The sequence below is a fragment of the Delphinus delphis genome, chromosome 3, assembly GCF_949987515.2.
Source record: "Delphinus delphis chromosome 3, mDelDel1.2, whole genome shotgun sequence".
Classification (NCBI taxonomy): Eukaryota; Metazoa; Chordata; class Mammalia; order Artiodactyla; family Delphinidae; genus Delphinus; species Delphinus delphis.
In genome coordinates this window covers 137,392,721-137,402,546 of record NC_082685.1, presented here as the reverse complement: position 1 = coordinate 137,402,546, position 9,826 = coordinate 137,392,721, and positions in this window count along the sequence as shown.

The following is a 9,826-nucleotide window of genomic DNA, read 5'->3' as shown; positions in this document are numbered from 1 at the left end:
GATAGTAAAGTTGTACAAAACTAGAAATTGTTTTCTTACTCTGTTAAGAGAAAAAAGTTTTCTTGAAATATCAATCTCTTTTGATAAATAGCTTGTAAAGTGTCTTTACTAACTCTTAAGCAATCTCTTGTAACTTTCTGTATTTGCCTTTGAAATTTTTTATTGTCCCTTTGGTTAAATGACTATTGTTTCACAGCGACTATGATCCTACTTAGCCAAACGTTTGAAACCTTTTGGTTTTTTTGTTTGTTTGTTTTTTACCTTTTGGTTTTTTAAGGAACCTCCGTACTGTTCTCCATAGTGGCTGTACCAATTCACATTCCCACCAGCAGTGCAAGAGTGTTCCCTTTTCTCCACACCCTCTCCAGCATTTATTGTTTCTAGATTTTTTGATGATGGCCATTCTGACTGGTGTGAGATGGTATCTCATTGTAGTTTTGATTTGCATTTCTCTAATGATTAATGATGTTGCGCATTCTTTCATGTGTTTGTTGGCAGTCTGTATATCTTCTTTGGAGAAATGTCTATTTAGGTCTTCTGCCCATTTTTGGATTCGGTTGTTTGTATTTTTGATACTGAGCCCCATGAGCTGCTTGTATATTTTGGAGATTAATCCTTTGTCAGTTGCTTCATTTGCAAATATTTTCTCCCATTCTGAGGGTTGTCTTTTGGTCTTGTTTATGGTTTCCTTTGCTGTGCAAAAGCTTTGAAGTTTCATTAGGTCCCATTTGTTTATTTTTGTTTTTATTTCCATTTCTCTAGGAGGTGGGTCAAAAAGGATCTTGCTGTGAAAACTACAAATAGAACTACCATATGACCCAGCAATCCCACTACTGGGCGTATACCCTGAGAAAACCATAATTCAAAAAGAGTCATGTACCACAATGTTCATTGCAGCTCTATTTACAATAGCCAGGAGATGGAAACAACCTAAGTGTCCATCATCGGATGAATGGATAAAGAAGATGTGGCACATATATACAATGGAATATTACTTAGCCATAAAAAGAAACGAAATTGAGCTAATTGTAATGAGCTGGATGGACCTAGAGTCTGTCATACAGAGTGAAGTAAGTCAGAAAGAGAGAGACAAATACCGTATGCTAACACATATATATGGAATTTAAGAAAAAAAATGTCACAAAGAACCTAGGGGTAAGACAGGAATAGACACAGACCTACTAGAGAATGGACTTGAGGATATGAGGAGGGGGAAGGGTAAGCTGTGACAAAGTGAGACAGTGGCATGGACATATATACACTACCAAACGTAAGGTAGATAGCTAGTGGGAAGCAGCCGCATAGCACAGGGAGATCAGCTCCGTGCTCTGTGACCACCCAGAGGGGTGGGATAGGGAGGGTGGGAGGGAGGGAGACACAAGAGGGAAGATATATAGGAACATATGTATATGTATAACTGATTCACTTTGCTATACAGCAGAAACTAACACACCATTGTAAAGCAATTATACTCCAATAAAGATGTTAAAAAAAAAAACAAAAACCTTTTGGTGTCTTTGACAAATTTCCTCAAATCAAATTCTAAATGTTCTTTTGACCTCTAGTTAACTTCGGAATGTTTCAGAGGGTCCCTGAACACCTCAAAGAGAGATATTAAACTAATTAGCCTTTTTTGGTATGTTAAATTACATGGGAAATATTGTCAAATAAGTAATGATAAACCTTCTTAGAAGGTTCTAATGTTCTAGAAATTATATGAACTCCCTAAAATTTGAAATGTTGTGGTATGTTCTCAGTCATATTTCTAGTTATTATTTTAAAGTGTTGTATGTCACAGAAATAGCCAAATTTCCTTAACAACTGCATTGTAATCAGGTCTTTAACCATGTTTTTTAAGTGTTTTGTCATTTATAGAGTTGTCTTACTTTGATGCTTTTACAAAAATGTTTGTAGATGACTTGCTTTTATGCTCTGAAACTAAATTTGATTCCGTAGCAAAAGGACTTCCACCTTGTATGGGGGCTATTTCACTCTTACATCAGACTATTGAAGAAATAGCAATGGGGGTGTTCTTTATTTATGCTCCACACTCAGTTGAGTCCTTCTAAACTCTCACCACACTCAGCACTTCTGTAAACCGACTAGTTTCTTAAGAAGTATTGTTGCTTTCTGTAATAACCTTAAGTCTGCAACTTTGCTTCCAGAACTACAGGAAGAAGACAATCACGACTGCATTTATTAACAGATTATCTTCTTGTTCCCAGGAATGACAAGAAGCTCCTATTGATAAGGCTAATCTAATTTGATTTACAGATGGGTTCTACTTAAAGGATAAGCAGGGGCATTATAGAGTTGGATATGCAATAACATTCACAGTGAACATAAGTGAAAGCTCTTATTTACCAGAAAAAGTCAGCACAACAAGCTGAATTAATTGCCCTAACCTTAGCTTTTCAACTTGCTAAAGACCAGCTAGCAAATATTTATACTGACGGTTGCAATGCCTTCTGGAGTGGCACACAACTTTGGAATGCTATGGGAACAATGAGGTTTTTAACCTCTTCAGGACAACCTAAAAAATGAAAAACAGATTGCAATTATTAACTGCTATACAACTGCCAAAAAACCAGTTAGCAATTATTGACACCAGGACATTCCAAACCGACACTATGGAAGCTAAAGGAAGTCAGCTTGCTGATGCTGCAGCCAAACACGCAGCTTTAAATACTCACACCATAAAGCCTTGAAATTTTCTGTCCACTGCTCTCTGTTAACCGTGCTAATCCAGTAAAAGATGTCATCTATAAGCTCAAGAAATTGCTACTAAAGAAGACAAACAGATACGGTAACAAAAACGGGGAATTTTGACCCCACCACACAAATATGGTTTGGACCTAATTTTTTTTAAAGAAAAAGCTGTAAGCGTCTGTTGGAGCACGATTGTCTATCAGCCTTTGCCAGGCATTCTACTAGCATAACTCCTAAAAAGGAAAGAAAGAACTGGGGTAATAAGACTGAGGGACATGATGGATCCAGAGCAAATAAGCAAAGACCCTGTTATTGGGGGAACAAATATTTGATCACCTAATGCTATCTAAAGATTAATGATCAAAAGGGGAAAGTGAAAAAGGAAATTATATTTTAAGACAGGTAAAGAAAAGTTAAGCATAAAATTCTCTCTTCTCTCTTCACTTGAGCCTCCTCCCTCCCTAATGCATCTGCATCACATATTAACCAGACCTCCTCAAAGATGGGAATGCCTGCTGCTCCACAGCAAAATTTGTTCCTTTCTTCCGATGCTAGCAATGTGACTTCTTAAAGATTAGCATTCTTTCCAACTCTGTAGGTGGTCATTGAGACTTACTGCTCAATTCGTTTGTGTTTACCTAGACTGTGTATCTTTGGTAGACTTTATGTAAAACGTCAGTATGTCATTTTGATGAAGGATCCTTGGTTTCAAAAATGTAAATGACTGTGTCTTTGCTAACAGCAGGACCAGTTATCAGAGCTTCAGACAGCCTGTCTCCCACGTTATGATCCTCAGTTTGACTCAAATAAAATTGCCTTTTTTCTTCTTAACTTAATTGTTAACTGAATTTTCATCAACAATTGTAATTATTGTGGCCACTTCGGGGAACTTTTACATGAGACCACTTTCAGGGTTCCCAGAAAAACAGAATCCCAAAAACTCTGGAGGCAATAGAATTCATTCTTTCATTTGTATGCAGAAGCTACTAAAAGACAAAATGATTCCATAAATAGCTTCACTAAAAGAATCTTTATAATGGAAAAAAAAAAAACATTAGTAGAAAGCTTTAGCCATCTAAACGGGTAACATTAACTTAATGCATCTCCCAGCATCGCTGTTTTGAATCAGCTAGTCTTTTGAGTTTTGTATTATTGCACCTGACACATAGTTAAAAATTTAAAATAAAATCTACAATATCTACAAATCTACAATCTGTGTATGTCTATTTGTGTAAATCTGTTACTGTGTATCTAAAGGTTTATGTATATGTAAGTATGTATGTTATGTATGTGTGATATGTTTAAAGATCTCTAATTGGCAAAAGAAAAATAAGTAATTATATAAATTATGTCATGAACTCTCAGAATTATAGAAACTAACCCAAAAGGTTTTTCAAGCTCATATGTCCTGGAATAATCTTTGGTAAATATAGGCTACTTTAAGTTTTTAGGTTTCAGTAAAATGCCCATGTCTTCAGAATTGTAAAGATTACTATAAAGCAAACATAAAACTTTATCTACATGAGCTTACTGGTCAAATAAGCTCATGCTATCTCTAACAAAATTTGTCAGCAAGAAAAATAACCTAAGATGACAGTTAAATGTCTAATATCAAATCCAAACATATACATAATTCACAGCAATGTAAGTAGCTATAAGTAACATAAATGTTTATACAAAGTTAAATGATGGATGTTCCTTGAATATCTAAATCATTTCCAAATAAGCTAATATACTGAAAATTAATTACTTAAAGGTGTACATAAAACAATACAAAATTTTAAAACTTCAGTACCTTTAATGAAGAACGGTAAATGAATGTACAATCCACCATGCTTCAAAATAACTAGAGCCAACCAAACCGTTTAGGCCGCCTAAGCAAAATTAAATCTACGTTATCTCATAAACATAAGCAACACTTAAATTTATGTTATTTCTTGAAAAGGCCTCTGATAGGAATTAAAGAATGTCATTCTTTGGAAATGGAACAAGGTAATCACTTATAATCAAACCGTGCAGTCTGGACACCCCCAAAGTAATTACCAAAATTTCAAAGGTTAAAAAAAGGTCCTTATTTTCACCGTAATCACATCTAGGCAAACGCGTTCTGTGAGAGAAAACCCTCGGGCTCAGAACAACCGCGGAAAGTGCCAACGGGAACAGCGGCTCCGTGCCACCCCCAAGGGATACGACTATGAGATAGGCGTGGGAAGGCGGGGCTGCGGCGATGCTAGGACCCAGTTAGCTCCTGGCCGAATTCAGGGGTTCTGCAGCGGAGAGCTTCGCCACGCCCCGCACTCCGATGGAACTAGAGGGTGAGAAACCAGCGGTTTCGGTGCAGCTTACCGCTTTTGCCAAGGAAAACACCCGGGGCTGCTCAAGTAGCTGTGCTGCCGGCGAAAAACAGTCAACCCGCCTGCGGCCCAGAAACACGACCGGGTTTGGCGCGCTCCTTCGGCAACACTTCCGGATGGACGGGGAACCCGCCCTCCCGGTGCACCAATCAGAGGCTCGACCCAGAAAGCAGTCCCCGGATGCTTAAAAGTACCGGGAAGGAGCGAGCGCCCGCAGGAGGCGACTACCGCTGTTGCCAGCCAGCGAGCAATCTCCGGCTCCGCAACACGGGCGGTACTGCCACGGGCAAACGACCAGCTGGGCGAAATAGCGGATATATCAGTATTTTTTTCCCCTACGCTCGCTGTCCAACAAGCAAGTTGCAAGTGCTAAGCGACCAGAACTGCAACGAGAAACTCAAGGGGAAAGAGAAGCAAACATTGATAACGAACTCGGAAGTTAGGTCTTACTGCATTTTTATTCCATGCAAGAGGGCAGGTTTTGTAACCCAGAATCTTTTCACGGGGCAAGTGCCCAAAACTCCGGCTGCAATCTCAGGGTTCCAAGGCATTTTTTTCAGTCTACAAGCTCCATTTACATGCTATTTTTTTCTTGCCTTCTCCCTGTTCTACACTATTTACTCTCAACCCTTCTCTTTCATATTCTCAAACCTTCCTATACTCTGATATTAAATTTTAAATTTTTTTCCTGGAATTTTCTTTTCTTTGTGCTAGCTTGTTCTTGTTCCTAGGATTCCAAAGTTTAGCAGCCTTCTGGTTTCTCTTTGTCCGCTGTTTCTATCTATTCCACAAGCCTATTCTGTTGAGCCCTCCCATCCCGTGTGAGTAAAACCAGAGGCATTGTCCAATGAATGGTCTCAGCGGAAGTCTCAGGGCTCCTAGGAGCGCAGACGGCGGAGGCACAGGCTCCGCTTCCAGCAGCACTGGGCCGGGTGATGGTGGCTCTTTGCGGGCAGGAGCTGAGCTATGAGGCTTGGAAGGGTCCACACCAGGAGAGATCTCAGGCTCCAGTGCTCAGCCCCCGGAGTCGGGCGACCCCGCCTGGAAAGGTTCTGAGATCCGTCATCAACGGGTCTCCGCGGTGTCCGCCTCTCCTGGGGTCGCCTCTTATGGATCCTTACGGGTCGCAGGGGTCGGCCCCAGGCCGTCTCTGCGCCCCGCCACTGGATGCGCTGCGATCTGGGTCTGTGTCGCCGACAGTTGCAATGCACAAGCCCAGAGACTGGAAAGCAATTCTCACTGGAGGTCCCAAGAGAGCTGGCTCACCGTGGGATAGGATCAGAAGCCGAAACCCCAATCCTCCTGGTTCCCACATCCCAGACCATCCTTTAGGCGTCCCCTCCACGGCCATTCCCCTGGGCAGAGGGACCTGCGCTTCAGTCTCTACTCCAGCACTGCTAGCATGGTGCTCTGTGTCAGCTGGTCTGAGAGCTACGTGCTGGAATAGAACTTCCCGGTGGTGAGCAGCGGGCCTGGGGTTGCGCAAAAGAGTCGCCAGGGCCAAAGACGCCCCCAGCCTAAAGATCGACAGATTCTGGACCCCTCCCGAGCCACCTCTCTTGGGATCACCTGGATTTAAACTGCAAACTGCTTTCCAGTCTCTGCGAGCCTCTGCGTTAGGGTTCAGAAACCAGACCATCTCCAGGCGGAGCGCAGAGCCGCCAGCCCAGGACGGGATGCCCGCGACCCACCAGGAGCCAGAGGAGCCCCCGGGAGAGGTGGCCGCCGATGACGAGGAGCTCCGCAGCCACAGCCAGGCAGCCTCCCTCAGCAGGTGACGCTGCTTCCTAGGATGAACGAGTGGAGCCCTAGCACCCTGACGGCGGGGACCCCTCGAAGCATCGCCTGGCTCCTGCCCCGGGAGCCACCACCGCATGTCCCAGTGCTGGTAGCAGCGGCTCCGACGAGCTGAGACCTGTAAGAATACGGGCTGCCTCCATCTTCGGCGCTTAGGAGCGTGAGATTTCCGCTGAAACCCTTCATTGGGTGGTCCTCGGCTATGGAAGTTGCAGCAACATCCCTCCGTTTGCTCACACGATGAGCGACATTGTGTCTTCAAACGATGTGTACCCATTTTTTCTGCTCTTTTAATAAAATTGTCCATAAATGCGAAATTCTTCTTTCTCAGGTCTATTCCTACTTTGACTGTTGGCGATGGAAGAGGTGCAGGGGTGGAGATGGCTGGTGCTCTCACTTTCCTGGGCGTGAGGAGGGTGGTGGAGTCGCCTGTGCACACGGAGGTGGCCAGGTGGCTGCTTGTCAAATTTGCAGACGTGCACTGGTCGTCTAGGAGATCCGGCAGACAGGATCTCTGAGAACGTCACTGGGTCTGGGATCTACCCCAACTAAGTCTTCCTGTACCTCCTAGGATCCTAGCCCTCCTCAGGGGCCTTTCTGAGATCTTCCAGGTGCTCTGGCATCTCTACCTCATTCCTCTGGCTTCTTAATGATTTGCATCCAATTAGTAGTCTGCAAATGAAAAGGGGTAGGGGACAGATCTCTGATCCTGACTTTTGCGAGCGTCATGCTAGCATGGACTTCCAGAAGCTCTTTCCTCCTCTTGGTGTGTGGGCAGGTGCCCTTCCTAGCCCTAGGCTTGGTGTGTGTATGAGATGGGTGTCCAGAGTGGCCAGTGGCAAAGGAGTTCCAATTGTTGGTCTCAAAGTCAGCCTTCAAATCTGGGACCAAGACGAATGTGGCTCTGGATCCTGGTTCAGCTAGAAGCCTTCCTATTGGATAATTTTCCTTCTGGGTCTAGCTAAGGAGCTGCTCTTCCATCTTCAGTTTCAATTCCTCTCCATTCCCTGCGCCCCTCATCTACCACCACTCCTGGCCCCTCCCCATATTCAGACTCCTGATGCCCCAATCCCTGGGCTAGTTTAGTGACCAGCAAAGATCAGAAGAGCTCCTGGCTTTGTCCTGGGATCCTACATTAATTAAAGTAACACATAGAAAAGAAACAAAACGTCATTATTTAAATATTTTATTTATTTCTTGATGGAAATACACGTACAAAGGGAAAACTGTAAAAGTTCAAGATGAAATATTGTGAGGAATTTTTCTTCTTTTTCCTTTTTTCTCATTGAAAAATCATGATCATAACAAAACAAACATCCTCAAAATACCCTGAACGCAGAAAGTAAACTTCAAAAATACATATTTCATTCAGGGCACCTAGATTTTTTTTTTTTTTTTTTCCCGGTACGCGGGCCTCTCACTGCTGTGGCCTCTCCCGCTGCGGAGCACAGGCTCCAGACGCGCTGGCTCAGCGGCCATGGCTCACGGGCCCAGCCGCTCCGCGGCATGTGGGATCCTCCTGGACCGGGGCACGAACCTGTGTCCCCTGCATCGGCAGGCGGACCCTCAACCACTGCGCCACCAGGGTAGCCCATAGATTCGTTTCTAAGAGGTTAATTAAAGAAAGAAGATTGTAATAAGTTAGTAAGGATGAAGATGAGTGTGTTGTCACTGTTTTATTTATTTTATGCTTTTTAGGAAACAAACAGAACCCTGGAATTGTTTACACATGCGATTTATTAGAGGAAGAAGATAACTGAAATTTGATGGAAAAGGAAGACGCAGACATCAGACTGAACATTCCTTGGGAAAAGACTCTGAGAACCAAACTGTAAACTGGCCCCTCAAGAGAGACACTGTCAGAAATCAAAAAAGAAAAATGTTGAATCAGAACACCCACCATAGCTGCTCTCTTTGGAACCACGCAGCTCATGGCATGAGGTAGAATGCTGGGTCATACCAAACATGTGGGGAATGTATGCATAATCTGTAATCCTCCTGCACTATTGTCTGTCAAGGCTGCATTTGGTCCCAGTGAATTTAAGGTTCTTGTCTCGTCGCAAAAGAATTCGGAGATGAAGCAGGGAGGTTAAGAAAGTAAAGTGAGATTTTATTTAAGCAAGAATACACTCTCAGAAGGAGAGCAGGCAGACAGGTGAGGAGTTGCTGCCCTGGGCTTCTTTGGCAAGCCAGTTATGAGGGGCATACAAATGAAGGGGCAGAATATTCACTAGGGAAGGAGGAGTTTGGGGGTCATATTCCCTGATTTTCATCCTAGCTCCATCTTCCCGAGGGGAGGAGGCCTTTTTGTCTTTATTTAGCTTAGATCACAAGTGTCATGGCGTCGGTGCATGATGGGTACCTTTTTTTTTTATATAGTTTAATGTATTTTAATAGCAAACTTACAGGAGCAGCACAGAAGACAGACAACAATAAAAACATGTATTTGCATGTAGGACAACTCAGAAAAGTATAGTGAATGGATGGAATCTACTGTATGATAAAAATGCTACAAACACCGTTTAGTTTCAGTCAGTAAGAAATTTACTTGTTTTAAAAAAATCCAAATGCTGGCATTGTCCAGAAAAATTTAACAGGTTTATTTATAATTGTTATAAAGTTGAACTGCTGGAACTTCTTCACTGAAACTTTTTTTTTTTTTTTTTAATGATATGCGAGACTCTCACTGTTGTGGCCTCTCCCGCTGCGGAGCACAGGCTCCGGATGCGCAGGCTCAGTGGCCATGGCTCACTGGCCTAGCCGCTCTGCGGCATGTGGGATCTTCCCGGACTGGGGCACGAACCCATGTGCCCTGCATCGGCAGGCGGACTCTCAACAACTGCGCCACCAGGGAAGCCCCACTGAAACATTTTGACTTGCATTAATGCTTTATGACCCCGCATTTATGTTAAGAATTCACACACAAATGAAAATGGAAAAACTGCCAATATTTTATTTCTGTCCCC